The sequence below is a fragment of the Balaenoptera ricei genome, chromosome 10 (genome assembly GCF_028023285.1).
Source record: "Balaenoptera ricei isolate mBalRic1 chromosome 10, mBalRic1.hap2, whole genome shotgun sequence".
NCBI classification, from domain to species: domain Eukaryota; kingdom Metazoa; phylum Chordata; class Mammalia; order Artiodactyla; family Balaenopteridae; genus Balaenoptera; species Balaenoptera ricei.
In genome coordinates, this window is record NC_082648.1 from 100537582 (window position 1) to 100561117 (window position 23536).

Genomic DNA, 23536 nt, shown 5'->3' on the forward strand with positions numbered 1-23536 from the left:
GACGCTGAGAGGAGAGGCTGTGTCAAGGAGCCCAAGGGTGCCATACGCCTACCAGCCCCGTGCTACGGGTAAAGACCAAGACCGGCCTGCCTTCAAATCGTGGCTCTGCACCTCCTAGCTGGTAACACTGAACAAATAGCTTAGCTCCCTCTCTGAACCTGTTTCCTTTATGTGTAAAGAGGAGGTAACAGTGTTAGCCTTGAACCCCTGCAGTGAGGGCTGGATATAATGTATGTGAAGTACCTCCCACATGGTAGGGGCTGGAACATTGATCCCTATTGTTATCTTTCAGGCTGGTTAGCTCTCCACAGAGGAGAATTCTATCTCAAGCCCCTAAACAACACCCCTAAACGCAGCTGGCTCTTCCCCTCAAGGACCTCACTGGCCACCCACCGTGGTGGTTCAAGACCACCCACTCTGAGCTCAGGAGGAAAGACCGCACACACCCTTACTGGCACCATGTTCAGAAGTCAGACATGCGCCAAGAGCAGGAGTGGACAGCTACCAAATAAAACTTAAACCCATTTTCATAAAGATACAACTCAACCTTCTATTTCCCCTCCCCCTCCTTCCTCCCCCTCCCCCCACACACACCAACGTGAAAGTAGACGGGTAAGATTGATTAATCCTGCCTCCTAGTAATTAAAGCAAAAAATACATTATGCAATGAACTGGAAATTTAATTCAAAGGTTCATATCTCAACAACCCAGGAGAGTCCAGCCTCAGGATCCATCAGCCAAAAGTCTAAAATTCCTTGAACTACAGCAGCTCAGGACTAAAAACACATAGTCACAGGCATGTGGACTACAGTGAAATGCAGCAAAACACTTCTAAATAGCTCTCTGTACTAAACACAGTTCAGTTAGCATTTCTTGCCAAACTTCTTTCTCCTTCCAAAAGAGACACCGGGACTTCCCTGTTGGCGCGGTGGTTAAGAATCTGCCTGTCGGGCCTCCCTGGTGGTGCAGCGGCTAGGAACCCGCCTGCCAATGCAGGGGACACGGGTTTGAGCCCTGGTCCAGGAAGATCCCACGTGCCGCAGAGCAGCTAAGCCCGTGCACCACAACTACTCAGCCTGCACTGAGAGCCCGCGAGCCACAACTACTGAGCCCACAGGTCACAACTACTGAAGCCCGCACGCCTAGAGTCCGTGCTCTGCAACGATAGAAGCCACCGCAATGAGAAGCCCGCACACCACAACGAAGAGTAGCCCCCGCTCGCCGCAACTAGAGAAAGCCCGCACGCAACAACGAAGACCCAACGCAGCCATAAATAAATAAATAAATAAATAAATAAATAAATAAATAAATAAATAAATAATAAAATTAAAAAAAAAAAAAAGAACCTGCCTGTCAATGCAGGGCACATGGGTTTGAGCCCTTGTCCAGGAAGATCCCACATGCCGCGGAGCAACTAAGCCAGTGAGCCGCAACTACTGAGCCCGCGAGCCACACCTACTGAAGCCCACATGCCTAGAGCTCCACAACAAGAGAAGCCACTGCAATGAGAAGCCTGCGCACTGCAGTGAAGAGTAGTCCCCACTCACCACAACTAGAGAAAGCCTGTGTGCAGCAACGAAGACCCAACGCAGCCAAAAATAAATAAATAATAAATTTAAAAAAAAAAAGAGAGAGACACCAAACGAAACTTGATCCATTCTAAGCAATCCATTCTGGCCCCAACATTCCAAAGAAACATTTTCTAAAATTATTTATTGAGCTTACCATAAAAATTACAATGGCATCACAGGCATCTGGGGAAAAAATGTAGAAATTTAAATTTATGATCTAAAAGATGGTCAAAGAAATAGCATTTTTCTTTAACACAATAGAAAACTCATTCTCATAGAGGGAAAATAAAAAGATCTATGTAAGTCTCACTCAGGATTTAAAGGAATCACTGAATAATGTTTTTTTTTTAATTAATTAATCAATTTTAGCTGCATTGGGTCTTCGTTGCTGCGCGAGGGCTTTCTCTAGTTGTGGCGAGCGGGGGCTACTCTTTGTTGCGGTGCGTGGGCTTCTCATGGCGGTGGCTTCTATTGTTGCAGAGCACGGGTTCTAGGCGCGGGCTTCAGTAGTTGCGGCACATGGGCTCAGTAGCTGTGGAGCAAGGGCTTAGTTGCTCTGCGGCATGTGGGATCTTCCTGGACCAGGGATGGATCAAACCCACTTCCCCTGCATTGGCAAGTGGATTCTTAACCACTGCGCCACCAGGGAGGTCCCAATAATCCTTTTTAAATGCATCAACATCACTTTCCCCATGAAGGCTGCCCTGGGCGCCTGCAGTCATAGATGATATTACAAAGCAACAGGTCTGAGAACTGAGGGTCCTCATATTATTCATGTCACATTTGTTCATCCCACAAATGTCTGCCTTCTGTCACATGCCAGTACAAAGCTAAGAACTGTGAATTCCAAGGTAAAAGGCAGTCCCTGCCCTCCACCTCACCTAGCCCAGTGGAAGACCAGCAGGTAGTCAGTCAATCATACCATACATGAGAAGCACTGGAACAGGTGTGGACCTTGCACTCTGCAGGCCCAGGGGCAGGATACCTTAGGTCAAGGAGAAGGGGGTGAAACTAGAGTTGAATTTTGAAGGATGAGTAGGAGTTCAGCAGGCAAAGATGGGAAGAAAGGGCATTTACAGCAGATGTAACAGGGTCTGTGGAAAGCACATGTGAGAAGGGAAAAACACAGAAGTTCAGTGTGGTAAGATAAGGTTGAAGGGGTAAGCAATGGCCAGATCACAAGTTTGGATTTTACTGTGATGGCAACAGGGAGCCACCAAAGAATTTTAATCTGGGGACTTCCCTGGTGGTCCAGTGGTTGAGAATCCACCTTCCAATGCAGGGGACGCGGGTTTGACCCCTGGCCAGGGAACTAAGACCCCACATGTCACGGGGCAACTAAGCCTGCGTGCTCTAGAGCCCGCGCATCACAACTAGAGAGCCTGCATGCTGCAACTACTGAGCCCACACACTCTGGAGCCCGTGCGCCACAACCAGAGAGAAGCCCAGGTGCCGCAACAAAGATCCCACATGCCGCAACTAAGACCCGATGCAGCCAAGTAAATAAGTAAATAAGTAAATATTAAAAAAAAAAAAAGAAGAATTTTAATCTGGTTAACAGTTAAACTGCTCCCCACTGCTGATAAGGAAATGAAGACTTAGAAGAGAGAGCCCCATAAACCACTATTTCTATTTTGTTTCATAAGAGTTAATGACAAATGTTAAATAAAATCCCTCCTCCAACAGTGAATGATGGAAAGCATGGCCCAAAGACTTCTCACACCTGGCCTTCTCTGTGTCTCAGTTTCCTCATCTGTAAAATGGGCTGTAGCCACCCTACAGGGTTGCTGTGAGGACTATATGGGTAACACAGGTAAAGGGTTTAGAGCAGAGGAAAAGCTCCATTGCTGTTAGATGCTGGTGATGGTACTAGTAGTGCTAGTACTAGTAATACCAGCAGTATATGAGCCAAGAGAACCGCACACGGGTAAAAAGCGGACAAACATTTTACTGCCCCCTGTGAAGCTGCCGGGTAGTGGTACAAAGGTGGAGGCCTCTCAGACCCCTTTGTGACTGAAGAGAAAAGAAGAATGAACACCCATTCCCTGCACACACAGTCATAAAGCTGGGCTGAGGCGGACCAGGAGCCCACAGTGGAGCCACATTCTCTCAGTCTGATGACAGGTCACACTGCTGCCAGCCCACACAGAAGAGAACGGCCCCTCCCACCTTCCTCAACTGCAGCCACATCCCCAGCCTGGGCACACCCCCACCCATCCAGGCACAGAAGGCTTATTGTCCCTGCACTTCTCTGTACCTGGCAGGCCTTCACAGTCACCTCTGGAAATGAGACACTGCCCGGAACCCACCCACCAGAAAGACCTTCAAGGCTCTGTGCCCAGGGATCTGGAAGGTCCGGAGCAGAGGAAGAGACCGCCTGGGATCCCAGCAGGCATCACCCAGCCCCTTACTCACATGCTGCCCAGTGGTAGCACCTCTGCCATCAAGGGGCTCAAGACATGCATGAAATAAAGAGAAAGCCAGGCTACGTGAAACTGTCATGAAAGGGGAGAAATCAGGGTGCCTAGAACCACAATTCCCAAACCTTTGGATTTCACCAACTAAAAACCTCCCCCCCCCTTCAAATTTGGAGGACTTTTCAACAAATAGTACTGAAACAATTGGACATCCACAGGCAAAAACTAAATTTCAATCCATACCTTATACCATACACAAAAAATAACTCAAAATGGATCACAGACCTAAATGTAAAACTATAAAATCTCTACAAGAAAACATCTGTCACCTTGGTTAGGCAAAGATTTTAGTTATGACACCAACCAAAAATGCACAAAACATAGAAGAACAAACTGACTTCATCAAATTTTTTAAACTTCTGCTCTTCAAAACACACCGTCAAGAGAATGAAGACAAGCTACAGACTGGGAGAAAATATTTGCAAATCATATATAAGGACTTATATCCAGAATATATGAAGAAATCTCAAAGCTAATTAATAAAATAAAACCCCCAATTTTTTAAATGGGCAAATGATTTGAATAGATAGTTCACCAAGGAAGATATACAGACAGCAAACAAGCACTTGAAAAGATGCTCAACATCACTGGTCATTAGGGACATGCAAATTAAAACCACAATGAGGGGCTTCCCTGGTGGCGCAGTGGTTGAGAATCTGCCTGCCAATATAGGGGACACGGGTTCGAGCCCTGGTCTGGGAAGATCCCACATGCCGCGGAGCAACTAAGCCCGTGCGCCACAACTACTGAGCCTGCGCTCTAGAGCCCGTGAGCCACAACTACTGAAGCCCGCACGCCTAAAGTCAGTGCTCCGCAGCAAGAGAAGCCACCGCAATGAGAAGCCCACACACCACAACGAAGAGTAGCCCCCTCTCGACACAACTAGAGAAAGCCCGCGCACAGCAACGAAGACACAACACAGCCAAAAAAAAACAAAAACAAAAACAAAAAACTGAAAGATAAAAGGTCACCATCTTATACTAAAAGAATCCTTCCCAAGAAAATGCAGTTGCTAATCTTAACACATAAAAACTACACTGTGAGAACACGGTTTCAGACCAGCTCTTGTGACCCTCTGGGCTGGGGACACGCTGAAGACTCCACAGTCCTCAGGCAGTCCCCACGCTTGTCTCCATCTCCAACCTGGAGCTACTTCTGGAGGGACGGCACTCCAGCTCCAACGCACTGGGATAGTCACGTGTACTGTGGGACACTGCAGCTAGGGCAGCGACCCGAGACACTGTGTCCCTCCCCTCCCGGAGGACAAGAAGTCACAAGAAGAATGTGCCCTGAAAGGTTCCTGGAGTGCTGCTTTGCTGCTGCTGAAGTGAACTGACTTGTTTCTAGAAGAGCTATTTACCCCCGAGCCAGAGTATCTGTGCTTTGAGGCAAAGAAAAGTTATATATGACAATGTTAAGGCTGTTCGCTGGGAATCTTCCAGGCTTAAGTCCATGGATAAAATGAAAATAAAATATGAGCTCTAAAAAAGACCATGATATAAACTAGAATCCTTCTGATACTGTGCCAGAATGCTAACAAAATCTAAAAGACCTCAATCAGCCAAGTCTTAGAAGGAGACTTTGGGTAAAATGGCACAATGCAAGCGGTCCTCCTCTGGTGTGGTTGATTTAATGCTAAGAACAGCTGAGCAGGGGAGGCCTGATGTTGAACCCACCTCCCCAAGCCCCAGCTATGAGACAGGGAGGGACACCTCCAAGCTCCGCAGGGTACCGTAAGCAGCAGAGGTGGCATGGGACAAGCACACTCAATAAGTAAGTATGGACTTTGTTCTTTCCAAAAGCCAGATACACAATGAATCCAGAGCAGTGAGTGCCCTGCTCCACAAGGACCCCCAGTGCACTTGTGGGGACACCCCAGCCTGCACACCCAAGCCCCATCCACACACACACGCCCTGCACACAGCCACCACTTGACCACCTCTCAACCTGAAGCATATGTACACGATGGCATGGTCCACCCGGTCCAGTGGGACACAGCCAGGGAAGAGGCCCAAACGGGTCTTGCAACTGGGTAAGGGGTTACTGGGACAGGGAATTATGGTCTAGAAGGGGAGGCCAGGGAAAGAAGCCACAACAGATGCCTTCTCCAACCCACCCTGCTCAGAAATCCTACAGGTTGGGCTTCAAACCTAGACTCCTCCAACCCTGCCTCACCTTTTAGACTGGAAACTCCATTTAGAACGCCTCCCGGACTCTCTCAGGACTCGACTTCCAACAGTCGCCCCCTTGGTCACATAACAAAGGGACAACTTCCCCCTCCGAGCCTCAGGGCTTCGGGGGACCCAGCTGCCCAGGAAGGACGGCTGGACACTGCAACATTTAATTAGCACTGAGCCAGACCCACAGTCCAAGTGTTCCTCCATGACGTGAGATGGCTATAGAGAAACTTCACCCTGGCATTTAGTCACGTTTCAAAATAACTTCAAAGGTGCAGTTTTGTGTTTGACATGAAGTTGCAGCAAGCCTTAGAAGGAAGCAGAGATATAAAGTTATTAAATGTAAATATTTAAAGAACTAACAGCTGTTAATGCCAGGGGGATGGCAGCTTGCAAACCTCCAGTCAGAATAATGACTCTGTTACGTCAGGGGCTGAGTCAAGGTCACTAATACTGTTTCATTCCACCCTCTGCAGAGAATACAAAGTTTTTTAAAGCAACTTTTCAGGAAGTTATTCTGTTCATTGGGTAGTGCCTTAAAAATTAAAACAAGAAAATAACTGTCTGGTGTGGAAAAAACAGTGTGCATATAAATCTCCTTAGCCAAGTACTAAATAATGTGCATTTCAAATGTCACTCATAAGGCAGTTATTTGGGACTGAGGATGGAATTATGCAATCTTGCTAACAGTAAATATATATATTTGGTAACTTCAAGTGTCTGTAACGTCTACCATGTAGAGGCCTGAAAGCATGTTCCACTCATGTTTCCAGCCTTGAGCAAGGCAATTTGATGTGACAGGTGAAAAATTTCTGACCGCTAAAGGAACCAGTCAGAGAATGGACATGTCCAGGACAAAATGGTCACACTTAATTTTTGTTGCCATTTCTGATGATGTCCTCAGGCCTGGCTTGCTGAATTCCACAATCCTAAGCTGCAGACTGATCAAAAGCACCACACTTCCTAGCTATGAGGCCTGTCACTTAACCTCTCTAAGGCCAGCTTTCCACCTGCAAAACAAAGTTGTCATAAGAATAAGTGTAATCATGCATGGAAAAGTAGAGTACCTGGCACAAAATACGCCTCAATAAATATTAAATCGTTAAAAATCTATGCGATAATGATGGTGACGTCAAAAACCAGTTCAGGAAGGTGAAAGTTGGAAGTGAACTGGGAGGTTGGCAAAGAGCCTAGCCCCAAGCAGGCAGGATGAGGCCTGGATGCTCCAGCCCACCGAGGCTGACCTTCCCTCCATGAGGCACACGAGTTGTCTAACCATATTCTGTCTCCCCCGACTAGAATGTATGGTCTTGGTCTACTGTGTTTCTGCTGTAACCCCAGTGCCTAGAACTGTGTCTGGCACGTGATAGAAATTCAAATATTTGTTCATTAAATGAATGGGGATTTATGAACCTGTCAGAAGTGAATGCAAAAATGTTTGTGTCCATTTTGCGGGGGGGGGGTGGGGGTGGGGGGTAGGGGGATGTAATCTGTTTTCATGAAATTCTGAAGGAGATCTGAGACCCAAATAAAGGTCAAGAAACACAGTGCTGAGTTTCAAGCACATATATCAGAACACCAATGACCAAGGTTAGGTGAGTAGGGAAGTAAAATTGCAGAGCAAAATCTAACAAAGAGGAGAGCTTTCCTAGAAAAGAGAAGGCCTCGCAGGGGCTGGCCACCATGCAACTGGCAGCTTAGCCAGGGGCAGGCCCCAGCCTTTAAGTCTGTGGTTTGGATTCGGGAATGTACTTTGCAACTAGAGCCTTACGTTAAAGAGGAGCAGGAATTTGTTGAATTAAAAAATATAAGGACTTCCTTGGTGGTCCAGTGGTTAAGAATCCGCCTTCCAATGCAGGGGACACGGGTTCGATCCCTGGTCAAGGAACTAAGATCCCACATGCCGTGAGGCAACTAAGCCCGTGCGCCGCAGTTACTGAGCAAGCGAGCCACAACTAGAGAAAAGCCTGCGTGCTGCAATGAAAGATCCCACTGCTGCAATTAAGACCTGATGCAGCCAAAAATAAAATAAAATAAAATAAAATAATATTTTTTAAAAAATAAAAATTAAAAATATATATGAAAAAATAAAAAATAAAAATAAAAATATATATGTATCACTCTGCCCCAGGAAGGCACCCTAGGAGACACTAGTGAGGGTGAACCAGAATCAATGCCTCAGAGAATCGAGGGATCCAGCAGAATTCAAGATACCTCAGGTGTAACTACCTTCTTTGCTCCCATGGAGACTTCAGATATTCCTCCTGTTTGAACCTGGTATGGATTCTGAGCTCCCAACCTTGCTTCCAGCTCACAGTTCGGCCCAGCCACAATGGAGACTCCATCTCCACAACATGCCCTGATCCTTGAGGAGGCATGCAGATGCCAGACATACAGAAAGACATATACTAAAATACAGGGCAAACAACTACTGAGCTTGCACTCTAGAGCCTGCGTGCCACGGCTACTGATGCCCACGTGCCTAGAGCCCGTGCACCGCAATGAAGAGTAGCCCCGGCTCCCCACAACTAGAGAAAGCCCGCCTGCAACAACAAAGAACCAATGCAGCCAAAAATAAATAAATTTATTTATTTTTTTTTAATTTGAAAAAAAAAATACAGGGCAAGAAAAGGGCAACAATAAACATCTACTGAATTCTCCCCCCAAAAGGACCCTTTTTTAATATTAACAAGGTCCTTAGACCCCTAGACGATAGTACTTTTCGCATTCAATGATTGAGGAAATCAAGGTGACAAAAGGCTACAATAAATTCAAGCTTTAAAATGAACTGGTATTTTATTCATCGTAAGCACAGCCATCATTTTTATACAGTAACATATAAATGTTTTGTGTGTCTACGTGTCTTTGCTTGTGTACAGGGGCAGTAAAAAAAAAAAAAAAAAAAAAAAAATCCCCCTACAAAGTATGCCTGGTGGGTATAGTTGTGAGTGAGCCATCCCTTTGTAATCATCCCCTAGCGTCCTGGAGAACCAGGGTCCCTGTGGGGAACCACCAGTGCACTGAAGAGAGAACCTTAAGGCAGATCTGGGTCTAAGGAGTTATTAAGCTTCTGTGAGCCTGTTTTCTCAACTGTAAAGTGAGAATCAAAGAGTCACGTGGCAGGACAGTTGGGAGGCTCAGAGGCACACAATGGCTACACTAAATGGGGCTCTAAAAGTGCAGCACTGCCCCAACCAAGTACAGGACACATACCCATTCATCCAGTCCTCACAACAATCCTATCATTATCCCCATTTTAGAGGTGAGGTAACTGAGGCACAGAGAGATCAGTAACTTGCCCAAGGACCCACCATAAATTGCAGAACTGGGATTCAAGCCCAGGCAATCTGCCTGCAGAGCTCGTGACGTGATAAACTCGCCACGTAACACCTGCAGCACAGAACATCAGGCTGGCCCATAACCAGAACTCAGCAGCGCTTGTCCCACTGCTCCAAGAAGGCCCTCCTACAGGGGAGAGCAACCTGGGACCAAAAGCCAGCCCCCCATCTACAGCAGGAGCCTTTGCAGCCCCTGTAGATACTGGCAATCTTCTACCCCTACCCCAGGGAGGGAAAGCCCCCTCTTCTTACCCACCCCCCCAGGAGTTCTGGGGCGGGGTGCAGTGGGGGGTAGGTTGCTGACAGAGTTCGCCTCTCGAGAGTGGGCCTCCGTCTCTTCCAATCACACCACTAACATTAAGTTTCTGTAAGGCAGGGATTAAAGGTTTGGGGGGTTTTTTTCCCCTGCTTCTTTACTTGTTAGTTAAGAGAGCATGTTATTTTCAACTATTTCTAAATTTCATGAACCTGAAAGTTCCTACTGGAAGTTACAGACAAAAAAGCACAAGTCGAAAATAACAATTCTGGAGATTTGCTCCAATTCTGGAGCAAAAAAAAAACTTCAAGGAAGGTGACTTGTCTGAACTTTAAAGGGAGACAATGAGGGACTTCCCTGGTGGCGCAGTGGTTAAAAATCCTTCTGCCAATGCAGGGGACACGGGTTTGAGCCCTGGTCCGGGAAGATTCCACATGCCGCGGAGCAACTAAGCCCGTGCGCCACAACTACTGAGCCTGCGCTCTAGAGCCCGCGAGCCACAACTACTGAGCCCGCGCGCCTAGAGTCCGTGCTCCACAAGAGAAGCCACTGCAGTGAGAAGCCCGTGCACCACAACGAAGAGTAGCCCTGCTCACTGCAACTAGAGAAAGCCTGCGCACAGCAACAAAGACCCAACACAGCCAAAAATAAATAAATAAATAAATTTTTAAAAATAAAGGGAGACAATGAGACAGCCCAGCCCAGCCCACCCCCAATCAAGCAACTTCAGACCCACACCTGCAAGAGCAAGAAGGAAAGAAAGAAATCCAAAAGATAAAAAAAGTCTGGCATGTACTATACCAACCACTTCACTCGGTTTTCATAAAAGGAGGCATACTGCAGCACTCCAATTATCCAATCAAATTATTTTTTTTCCATGACTTCCGCATGGCCAGGACTACCACCTCAGGCCCCACTTCAAGGCCCTTTTTTTGTGGGACTCTCAGGCAAGGCCTAGCTCTGGACTCCAGTCACCGGCCCCAGTTCTAAGAAGCAGAAGAAACTTGATGGAACAATGTGCACCTGTCCAACCCAGAATAAAGCTGGGGTTAAAGGCTGCTAAGGAATCATGCCTCATGGTCCAAAGGTCCATGTCCTGAAATAAAGTAGCCCCATTCCATTACATGCCACACCCTGCCAAGCTGGGGCAATTGGGCAGAGATTTCTCAGGAAATAAAACAGGAAACGTGGAAAAGACAAAGGGAAGCCAAAAGCGTGTGCCTCTGGGGCTTGGTAGTTACCATCCAGCTTGGTTGAGAAGCCATAAGGATGCCTTGGTGCTTCTACCCAGCCTCTACCAGAGCCTTCACCACACACACAGCCAACAGCTCGGCCAGTTGCCCAGGCAACAGCCAACTTAGACATGTTTAGGCGTCTGTGGAAACCAGGGCAAAGTACAATTTCTGTACTTGTGATAAAAACACAGATTACCCAGCACAGAGCGAAGTATTACTCTAAAATTTGGGTTTATTGACTAAATAAACGGGTGGGGAGGGGAAGCAGGAAGCTAGGCAGCACCGAGCTGAGCCAATGCAGTCAGACTAGCCCTACAGTGCTGGCATCAAAAACCTACTTGTGCCCGAGAAACAACACTCTTGTTATGCTTCTGTGTTGTTTGTGATTATTTCCTCTTATTTCTACCTTAGTACATAGTAATGTTTTCTGTTTTGTTGTGTTGTGAACGTCAGACTTTCTTAGCTAGGATAAGAGGAACCAAGAAAAGAGGAGTTTTTGCCCAGGATGAGGCCAGAGAACTAAAGAGGAAGCAGCCTTCTGGGGGTGGAGGAGTGTGATGGAGGCACAGCAGGAATCCAAGGGAGAGAACCCGAGGGTGAGAGTTGAGGTCTGGCCACTGCTCCCCACCTGGGGCCCTCCTTGTCCCTGCTAAGCACCTTTTCCTTTGCAGACCCTGAATATGAACCACCAGGAAAATAGGACTCCACTTAATCTTCAGGTGAATACCTAAGGAACAATGGAAGGTGAAAAAGTAAGCCAGCCCATGGTGAAGGGACATGGTAAAGGACACAGTGACTTCAGAACAGAAAAACAAACAAGACAAAAAAAAAAAGAAAAGAAAAGGAAAAAAAAAAGTGTAAGCACCAACACTATAAACCTCCCAATACTTCTCGGACTTCCCTGGTGGTCCAGTGGTTAAGAATCTGTGCTTCCAATACTGGGGGCACGGGTTCGATCCCTGGTCGGGGAAGTTCCACATGCTGCGCACTGCAGCCAAACAAACCTCCCAGTACTTCTCTGAGATGTTTGCCTCTAGCAATGGTAGGAATGTCCGTGAGAGCAGCATCTAGAAGCTACACAGGCAAAATCCAAAGGATTGTGAGATCCCCCAGGCTGTCCTGATGTGTGACGATACCAGCAGAAACAACCTTGCATGGTCTTTCCCACTATGCGTATTTCAAGTGAGGAAAAGAAAAGACGAACAAGTTCAGAGAGACTGTGGTTCAGAGTATCACGACAGCTGAATTGATGAAGGAATGCAACCATAAACATTTACAACCTAGGGAATGCAGAACATTGGCTCAGATGATCAATAAAGAAAGTAGTAAGGACTTTTTCAAAGACTGTTTCTTGTTTATGAAAGTAAAAACATCTAATTCAAGTAAAATGATATCCAGAAACTTAGGAGGAAATGTGACTCATTTTAGAAAACCTCACAAAAGTTTATCTCACAGATACTTGGAAGTTCTAAAGGCCAAAGCATTTTAGAGAGAAAAAAAAAAAAAATCCCTCAATTTTTTTCATCCATAAATATCAGAAAGATAAACCCAGAAGCAACAGAGTAGGCTTTCAAAACACTCTAAGATGTTCATACCCTTTAATCCAAGATTTCTATTTCTGGGAATTTATACCCAGGAACTAATTACACAAATGAAAAAAGAAAAATGAAACTGTAAACTGCAAATTCATCTACAATAGCAAAAAAAAAAAAAAAAAAAAGTGGAAATAACCTAAAATGTCCAGCATTAGGGGAATGTTTTAACCTCATTACATTAACAGGATTACACAACCATTAAAAATCTTTTTAAGGACAATGATAAAAACATGATATTTGATAAAATAAGGGAATCTGAAAAATACAATTGTGACAGTGTAGATTGACGAGAAGGGGACAACCCCATGTAGCCAGTGCAGGCTTCAAATTCTCTCCCCTGTTTACAACACTGATGACCTTGTACTAAGCACATGATCTCACTACCTGCAGGGCCCTCATGTTCAAACTGGTAACCTCAGAGCCTTGAGTGTTGCTGTGAGGACAGACAGAGGCAATGCCTCTTGCCTCTTCTGAAGTGTGGAACAAAGCAGTCAGTAGGTGGCAGCTACTGCTTCTAAGATACATAAAAACCCCTATGCATATGCAAAGTAAAATACAGAGTTCTTTATTAAAAAAAAAAAAACAAACTCTATTTCCTATGTTGTACCTTCAATTTTTAAAAGACTAGAAAGCAAAAACACAAAACAAAAAAAAAGCCTTTTGACACAAAAGTGACAAATATTTACAAGCATAAAAACAAAGATCTGCTCTAAATTACCTGTACAAATGATGTTCATTTGATATCACAATGTCAACAAAATGTGAAGCTCTTTTACAAAGTGTAGTGCAAATGAATGCTTTACAGAAATGTAATTTCTTCTCCCCTAAATAAGTGCTTTTTCTCTTTTTTTAATTTTTATTTTTTAAATTTTTTATTTGTTTGTTTATTTATGGCTGCGTTGGGTCTTCGTTGCTGCGCGCAGGCTTTCTCTAGTTGTGGTGAGCGGGGGCTACTCTTCATTGCGGTGGCTTCTCTTGTTGTGGAGCACGGGCTCTAGGCGCGCGGGCTTCAGTAGTTGTGGCTTGCGGGCTCTAGAGCACAGGCTCAGTAGTTGTGGCACACGGGCTTAGTTGCTCCGTGGCATGTGGGATCTTCCCGGACCCCGGATGGGCTCAAACCCATGTCCCCTGCATTGGCAGAAGGATTCTTAACCACTGCGCCGCCAGGAAAGGCCCTCCCCTAAGTAAGTGCTTTTTCAATCTCATATGACACCAAGGCGAGGCGAGAGCACTCCCACCTAAACCAGGAGCTCTGGACTGTTTAGAAGCCTCTCCCTTTCTGCCCTTATCTCCCCATTTCGTAAATTATTGCAAACTTTTGGATTATCTTAATCAAGTTAGTTGTAGGCATAGATCCTGTCTTAAACAAAAGACCACATAACTTGCCTCTTTTCTATGTTTCTGAGAAGTGGGGAAGGAAGATTAACTTAAAGACTTTTTTCATATTTGAGGGCAAGTGACTCAGAATCCACTTATTCAAGACAGCAGATAAGTGTGGCTTCAGAGCCAGGCTGAGGGTCAGCTCTGCCGGTGACCCTGTGAAGGTCACTTCATCTCTCAGAGCTTTGGTTTACTCATGCGTAAAGTGAACTTTATCTTGTTGCAGGAGCGTGAAGCTTCTTGTATGGTCCCTCAGAAACCCCCAGAGGCCTGTCCCAGACGGTGATGCCCTGCCCCTGATCTACCCTCCTCACTGGCTGCCCATGCTCCTCAGCTGATGGTTACCTTCACTGGTGCAGAGGGCACAATTGCTTCCTTAATTAAAACATTGTCATGGCCAAGCTCAACAGTACCCAGGTAGGCCAGCCCCATCCTCCAGCAATCAGTCAGCTACAAAACCCACTAACAGCAGGCCTGGAGGTCCACATGGGGTGCAGAGCCTGCTCTGTGGTTCTTCTGAAGACCACAACTCACAGACTTGGCACGCTCAGTTGGCGACAACGTAATTGGATACAATGGAACACAAACGTAGTTTAAAATATGAAAATGTTCACAAACTATGGTTTGGGTATCACTTTACAATAATAAAATTTCATTTATTCAATAGGAAACTTCAAAGCACTAGCCACAGCTTATTCTATATGTGAAAGACCACCCTGCAGGCCCCAGCAGAGACCCCCATAACTAGGCTCTCTAAGAGCTATAGACTTGGGCTGAGGCCCACCTGGGGTCCTGGCTGGCCAGCCTCAGGCAAAACCAATGACCCTCCAGTCCTCCCTCTTATCCTCCTCTGAAAAATGAAGAGGGGAGCAGACCAACAAGGCTGTTCTGAAAACAAAATCAGGACTATGGGAAAATTCCTAGTAAACTGAAAATGCCTACACAATCAAGCCATTTATATATATAAATTTTTTTTTAATTACAGAGTCAAGGTATTACTTAAATATTAATTCTAAAAGTAAAAGGGCAATGGAACAGTTTGGAAATCAAGGAGAAACTTTCCGTAATTCTACAACCTTCACTACAGTTGCTGTATATTGTTTTAATATTTTACACTTGTGATGAGTATACCTATTGCTTTACAATTTGCTTTTTCAAGCCTTTAAATTTTTCATTACTTAAGTATGAGCTACTGTCACCATCACACATGGTCCCTTCCAATTCTGAGTCACTAAGGCTAGTCACAACACCAAATGTCAGGTTTTCTATAACCTAGGTAACATTCAACTCAAGCACAGAATCACCAACCCAGACGGGAGCAAGGCCTCTGTGTGGCAGGGCTGCCCTCAAAACCCAGGAAAGAAAAGATGGCCCTCAGGTCTTCACCCCAACAAAGGGGACAGAATCAGAGAGAAGCCTGGAGGTGGAAAGAAGAGACAAGACAGGCCCTGTTAGGGGCGGGATGGGAGGGTGTTCCACGCAGGGTCAGAAGACTCATCCGTGTCGACAATCTCAACAGCATCCCTGTGACCCTGAGTCACCAAGGAGAGGTCCGAGTACACTGAATACACTTAGGCTGAGAAAAGAATAACACATCTTAGAAGGATTTTCAATAGCACTGGATAATATAACATCAGTTTGAGCCCTTTAAACGTATATTTCTCTTAATTAGCAAATTCACTCAAGTAGACACTGCACTTTGAGCGATACCAAAGTTACTGAGCTGGCACCATGAACCAGGCACAGGTGCTGAGCTCTCGGGGTCTACGGTCCACTCCCTCACATTGCCCATCCCAAGTCGTATGAGGAGGGGGCTGTCAGTATCCTGGTTTTGGGGATGTTGAAGTATTTGGCCAAGGAAGACCACGGTTACCTAGTAGTAGAGCTGGAACTCAAACCCAGGGCTGTGTGGCTCTGAAACCATGCTACTTCCTATACCTTACTGCAAATACTACCTTTTTTCTGCAGGCACTGGCGGTGAAAGTTACACACTAACTGCATGGATTTGTGAGCATAAGCCATATGAAAAGAGAAGCAGAACCCAGGCAGCTGCTGTATTACCAACTAAAAACGTAAATTCAGGCAAAGGAACTGAGCTAAGACTGACGCCGGTCCTACTGTGGAAGCCCCTCTCATCAGAGTTTAGCACTGCTTCCTAAGAACTTCCACACTAATCCTTGAGCCTCCAGGGACATAAGTGACTTTTGTTAAAATAAGCCACTTGAATCACCCCTCCCCCATCTGCATCTCTGACTTCTCACCTGACCTCTCACTTCTGTGCAGAGCTTCAACCTGCTGTGTCTACAGCCCCAAAACAGCTCCCCATTGAACTCCACCCTTCAGGAGGAGGTCCAAACCTGAGCTTGGCCTGCAAGGCAGGTCACACAACCTGAAGTCTGACCACCCAGTCTTCCCCCCCTCCACCCTCAGCAGCCCCCTCACACCCCCACGTTCTTTACAACTCCGTGCCTCTGCCTGGAGAGCGGCAAAACCACTCCGAAGTCACCTCCCTGAAGGCCAGCTTCTGTGCAGTGTCCAGAGGGCGGTCAGATCCACCCTCCTGTGTCTGCCCCAACTTTGTACACACTCCTATCTGCTACTGTCACAAAGATGGGATTGCTTCTAAGCTCACCTCCTGACTAACAGTCACCTGAATCTCAGGATCCCAGAACTGTGAGGAGAGACAAGCGTCAGGGGCACAGCACACACAGTGGCCAGGGAGGCTCCCTCCGACCCACCTTGCCCAGTTCCCGTCATCGGCATACACTCCTTCCAAACACTCAGCCCGGGAGTGAACTTTAAATAAAAAGCAGGTACTTCGACATAGCAGCCTAATGGAGTTCCCCAGCTCATTACTGACAACTCTGCCGCTCTATCAATATATAAATCACAGACAGGCCTCTGGAAGAAAAGAGCCAACAGATGCAAGTTTCCTGGTCAGAGAAGGGCCCATGAATACTAGCAGACCTCATGGCAGGTTGTGTAGTTAACTGGATACCATCCCTGCACGGTGGCGGCAGCCTGGAGTCCACACTTCATCGTGGGCCTTGCCCTCTAACAGCCTCATCTCCTCACCAATGCCTCTCTGGCGAGCAACTCACCTAGGGAAGCTGACACATGACATCAGGCTTTATGTTCGATGTCAGTGAGGCTGTGCATGTCTGCCTCATCCTCTCCAGTATTCTAAAGAAATGCACTGTGAAATGAGCAAATACCCTTTTCCATGCCTGGAAAGTGAATGATGTCGGCCAATCTCCTTACAGGTATCAGACGTAACATAATAGGAAGACTGGAGGACACACACATATACCACATTTGAGTGGTACCTACTGTATACCATCCTATTACCTCCATGTCTGATTATTCAAAACATCTTTATTATGATGATTCTTTTCATCAGGAATAAACCATTTAACATCTGTGAGGCTTTAAAGTTTAGTATTCTTTTGCTTACACAAGCCTTTTATATAGCTGATACACTGTATTCTGTTAATAAACTGGAAAAAACCAGTCCCTAAAATATTCAGAATCTGGCCAGAAGGCCACAAGAAGTCACTGTTGGATAGTCATGGTCATTGGCACAATCCACACCCAACTCTCAAACCCACCCAGCGGCTCTGGGCCCAGGCAGGGGCCTCTCAGGCTGCAGGAAAAGTCTCATCTGTGAGGACATATTCGACAGAACAAGTCAAATGTTTGGAATTTTCACTTAACATTTATTTCACAAGTTTCTCAAGTGCCACTCAACTGAAAAGTAATCATCTCAATGTACTCTTTAATCAATAAACATTAAACAACTCTGCTCAAAACGCTCAAGTCCCACAAATGTTTCCCTGTGAAAAGTATGGCACAAAAAAATAACAAAAACAAAATAAGTAACCTTTTGACAGGCAGAAAGGTGTTTAGTGATCCAAATTCAGACAAAAAAACAGTCCTTTCAGCAGATGCACAAGTATTTCCTCTGCAAGCGACACATTCTGGGATATTTACACTGCCAAACATAACCAACCACCAAGGAAGCAAAACCTAATGGAAAAACCCCAAGCTGGCAACCAGGAGTCCTGACTCTGGTCCCAGGACAGGCCGCTGGCTGTGTAATGCTACTAAAGTGGTGGACAGGTCTGGTACCCCTTTCTCCATCAGAAGAAGGAATAACCATCACCACCCACGCTGTTCAGAAATATTTTGGGGACAAAAAATGAGAGGTGAAAATGCTTTGGAATGTGTCTTCCATAAATACAAGTCATCATTATTATCAGCTCAAAGATGACCAGGAAAATAGGATTACAGAATATCAGAGGTGAGAGGGAGCTTAGAGATGGGATGATCCAGGAATTCCTAATCTGGGGTCCAGGCCTCTGACGCTGTCCACAAGTGTGCCTTCTGGGAAGAAGTCCATAGTTGTTATCAGATTCTCAAAAGGTTAAGAACCTCTAAGGCTCTCCTTTTACAAACATGAAAACTGAGACCATAAGATACACGATTGTCCTAGGCCTCAGGGTTAGTCAGGAAAAGGCTGGACAGAGCCCAGGGTTCCTAGTCTCCATCTATGCTCCTCCCCCTCTACTATCCCACATTCCAGGGAGGAAAAAAGTCACATAAAGCTCATATAGCTAAATAAATAAATTAAAAACAAAAAAAAAGGGACTTCCCTGGTGGCGCAGTGGTTAAGAATCCACCTGCCAATGTAGGGGACACGGGTTCGAGCCCTGGTCCAGGAAGATCCCACATGCCACGGAGCAACTAAGCCCCTGAGCCACAACTACTGAGCCTGTGCTTTAGAGCCCGTGCCCCGCAACAAAGAGAAGCCACCGCAGTGAGAAGCCCGCGCGCCGCAACGAAGAGTAGCCCCCACTCACCACAACTAGAGAAAGCCTGCGAGCAGCAACGAAGACCCAACGCAGCCAAAAATAAATTAAAAAAAAAAACAACCACACACGTGGTTTCTAAAGTTATAGCAAAATTTCCATCCTTTTTTTTTTTTCTTAATGCTTCTGAGGCCTTTGATTGTTGAGATAGCGTTTTATTCATTCTATATTCTCATATGTTGTTCTTTCAGTGCCTAATGTCAGGAAACACTCAGATGATGTTTTAATATTGAAAATAAAGATTTTATTCTAGGAAACAAGAAAACTAGACTACATGATGCTCTGTTTTATTAAGCAAACAGATAAACATACAATCATGGGAATGACTACAAACTAATATATAACATAAGTAAGGAGTTTTTGTTATTTTGTGTTTTTAATCAAAATACCAAAGCTTGTGCTCTTAGATGGCCACTGCCCCTCAAATAGCTACCTTTGGAACCACACATACGCCAAGAATGTTGCATTGTGCAGAAAACTCTGAGAATTCTTCTTTTAACACTGCCTCCAGTCAGCATAGCATAATCGTCTGAATACCACCAGTCTCAAGGAACTCCTACACAGCCATCCCAGGGCCCACTACTGGGCCCATCAGGAACCAGGTTTCAGGCACTGACATGCTTTCAGGTATGCGAAGGATCACTGCCAGGGCCATAAAGTAAGGTCTCTACCTGTGGAATGCACACTGACGGACTTCGTAACTAAGGCACTGCTGCGCTGCCTTCAGGTATGCAGCTGCACTTCCAAACAATCTCAACTGGAAAAAAACTGAGCCAGCACTATCGCTCATGTGAACGTGGTCATTACCCAAATAATCTACAGGGTGGCCTCCACAAAGTCACCAGTACAATGTGATGGCAGATAAGGCAGGCCCGAGTCAGATGGGAGGGTGCAGGTAAGGGTAGCCAGAGAGCACTTGGTAAAAGCTATCATGATCTCTAAGCACAAGGTGCCATTACCATTATTAAGGAATCTGTGCCACCTTTTTGATATTCCATAACATCCTGGAATCAGCTGTGACCTGGTCAGAAGAAGGAAACCTGAGCACCAGGCCCTTAACTTGGTCTGCACAGACTTTCAAGTGAATAATAAGAAATGAAAAAAATGTAAGGACAAATGCCCCTCATCTCCCACCCCAGAAACTGCCTGGCCATCAGAGATCTGGACTGGGCATCCAAGACTGGGGAAAGACAACTTTATCTCCCAGCAACAAGCCATGTTCAAAACCTAGATACTGGGACTTCCCTGGTGGTCCAGTGGTTAAGACTCCACCTTCCAATGCAGGGGACATGGGTTCGATCCCTGGTTGGGGAACTAAGATCCCACATGCCGCGGGGCAACTGAGCCCGCGCGCCCAACTAAGACCCGACACAAATAAATAAATGAATTAATTAATTAATTAATTTTTAAAAATCAACACGCTTTATAAAAAAGGACATGGAGTATTTATTTTAAAAAAACAGATACAGCTTTCTATATATGCCTGCTTTTAGATCATTTAAATATTATGACCTATATCTTATACATTTGAGACTAAAAGTAATAAAGTTTCAGTTCCCCAACAGCATGAGCTAAGAATGATATTTCCATTCAAATGAATTTTTATTCTTCTCCAAAAAAGTGAATTAAGAGTGCAGACCTAATCACTCATCTATTCCTCTGTGTTACGTTACTTTCCCAAGTAATAAATATCATCAGCCTAATGGCCAGTTTCTTTAAAGCTTCAAGACAATTGTCAAAAGAAAAACACACCACAGAAAAGTTTTTGATGTAGTGGTCTCATATCTCAACTAACATAACCTCACCAAGGAGACTGTGAAACTCTAGAATTAAGTTTAAGTGCACACAGATTATTGTTTCCCATGTGAATCAAGAGAAACCCCAGTTGCACTGGCTCCCATTCAATGCCTCTATGGGGAGGCTGTAGACGGGCTTGTGAATCAAGTGGAATAAGAACTTTCATGCAAGAAGGGGAGGGCTGGCAATCAACCGAGCGCACCTGGTTGGCTCCCTTGCCCTGGGTTAAAACAGAACTTCAGCATATTGGGATAACTGGAGAGGAAGGAACTGCAGAGAAGGGAAGGCATTGGTGTGAGCTCACCGCCTGTAGCCCAGGTTTAAATTCTTTGAGCTGGTCTCCTGATTTTCATCAGGACAGCCAGGGCGTGTTCGGTAAACGGAGTAATGAGTAGCCGTGGAGACTCTGAGCAGCCAACCCTCCTTAACCACAGAAACACAGGACAGTTGGGGTAAAGGAGAGAAGACAAGACCCAGGAATGGTGCACAGACCCCACCTGAAGGCCACCTCCCCTCAGGCACCCAACCCGAGAGCAGCATCCTCAAAGGCTGCAGCTGTGTGGGACTCCCGGCGACAGCACAACTCGCTGCCCTGACCAACTCCTCTGAAAAGAAAACCAGCCTTCCCAGGTGGAGCTGAAACCCAACAAGCCACTGAAATCGAGCAGCAGCAGAAATCACTACCTCTCCAATCCCAGGCCTCTCCGGATGCCCCAGCAGGCTGGCAACTCACGTTTCTAAAAATGACGGTCTGGGAAAACTCCGAGGGGCAACAGGGCAAACACCCCCAGCCTCTCCTGCCTGTTCCCCCAGCCCTAGGACCTGCTCACAAAGAAGGGCTTGCCATCCCCCCGCCCCACAGAACCAGAAGAGGGACAGGGAGGGTGAGAAGGAAGGAAATGGAGGACGGTCATCAAAGCGCCCCAAATAAGCTCATCCGCATATGTGTCCCGCCTGCTCTGGCCGCCCCCTCCCCTCCAGGCCACCCTCGGGCCCAGCCCTGCCCTCCAACCGGCGCCTACCGGGCCCCCTCTCCTCCGGCGCGGCTCCCCGAGCCGCCCGCGCTTCCCCCAGGGAACCCCTGCACCCCTCGGCTTCCCCGCGTCCCCTCCCCAAGTCTCTCCTAAAGTCGTCCGTCCCCCCTTCTGCAGCAGCGCTCTTGCCTCCGCGGGCCCCGCTCCCCAACTTCTCTCTCCAGCAAGCCCTCAACCCGAGAACTCGTCCTCTCCTCTGTGGCGCCCCCGCACCAACCCCGCACCCCTCGGCCCCCAGCTTTCCTCAAGCCCAGCCCACCCGCCCTCCGGAGGCCCCTCGACGTCCTCTCTGGCGCCCCCCTCGGCCCCCGGACGCCCCTCGGCGCCCGCGGTGGCCCCAAAACACACCCCCTCCCACAGCGACAGGAAGTTCGCGCGCCGGCGGCGCGGCCCCAGAGGCTGCCCTCGGGCGCGGAGCGCGGCCCCAGCGTGGCGGCCTGACAGGGCGCTGGCCCGGCCGCCGACCAGCGCCCCGCGTCCGCCCGCGGCGCCCCAACCGTCGTGGCGTGCCCCTCACCTTGGCCGCCGCTCGCCTCCCGACACGCCGTGGACCCTTGTCTGGCCGCGACCGCGTCTCCTGCCCCGGATCCGTCTCCGGCCCCGGCCCGGCTCCCGCCCTCGCTCTGGCCGAACTGCCCGGCCCTGCCCTGCCCCGCCGCGGCCGCTTCTGCCGCCAGCCCCGAGCGCCCCGCCCCCGCCGCGCCCGCTGTGCTCGCGCCACTGGCTGCTGGGAGCCGTGCCCCGCCCCAAAGCCCCTTTGGCGTCCCTGATTGGGCCAGAGAAGTGAAGAGGCGGCACGCCCCCTAGCGCGCCAAAGGGACCTCCCCTGGGCGTCATTGGTGACTACCTCTGTCAATCAAAGAGGGAGCGCCTACTTAAAGGAGGAGAGGGCGGCTGGGGTCACTTTCCTCGAGTCGCTCAGAGGCTGAGGTCAGCAGGACTTACTCCCTGGAGCCAGTGTTTCGGCTTTGCGGGCGCCCAGAGGTGGGGACCGCGGGAGGGTAGCACCGCACTTAACTGGGAATTCAGGGAAGGTAGTGTTTCTGAAAGTTTTCTCCCCTAAGGCACTCACAGAAGCCAATGTCATCAGGGCTTCCTCAGATTCACTTGAGCCGGCTTAGTTTAAGCAAGACGGAGAGCGGTGTGTGTGTGTGTGTGTGTGTGTGTGTGTGCGCGCGCGCGTATGCACAGAGCCCACGAGAGGGTTTGGGGAACCGATGCCAGGTAACTTGCCGGGGTAGTGGGGGGCGGGGAGGCCCGGAGTAAATAAATAATTGTCAGAGCCAGGATTAGAAACCCTGGTCAGCCAGACCCCAGGCCTGAAGTGGATCCACATCACCACCTTGAAAATAATCACGACGATGGTGCAGCAATATGGAAAAACGCTTAAACTAAAATGTTAAAAGAAAAAGCCAGATACGAAATGGCGGGGACTCTAAAACTGCTACTACATTTGCACAAGGACCAGAAACAGAGTGGTTTTCCCCTTTTTAAGTATTTGTTCTGTTGCAATGTGCTTGTGATAATAATAATTGAGAAAGAGGAAAAAGAAAGGCACCACCTGCTTTGTGACCACCTAGAGGGGTGGGGTAGGGAGGGTGGGAGGGAGATGCAAGAGGGAGGGGATATGGGGATATATGTATTCACTTTGCTATACAGCAGAAACTAACACACCATTGTAAAGCAATTATACTCCAATAAAGATGTTAAAAAAAAATAAAATCAAGACAAAAAAAAAAAAAGGATCCATACAGTCTAAAGAGAAAGGGGGAGGGGAGGTGGGGGAGGGATGGATTGGGAGTTTGGGG

The 23536-nt window shown here is 47.2% G+C and overlaps 1 protein-coding gene across 2 annotated transcripts in view; it reads right to left on the reverse strand.

Annotated features, from left to right (window-relative positions):
- The window catches only part of PACSIN2 (protein kinase C and casein kinase substrate in neurons 2), a 135530-nt gene extending 113148 nt beyond the window's left edge, over positions 1-22382 (reverse strand). For both annotated transcript variants that reach the window (XM_059937111.1, XM_059937109.1), the window contains exon 1: positions 22246-22382. The gene's annotated coding sequence lies outside the window, so the exon portion shown is untranslated. The remainder of the gene's footprint in view (positions 1-22245) is intronic.
- Positions 22383-23536: the final 1154 nt, after the last annotated feature.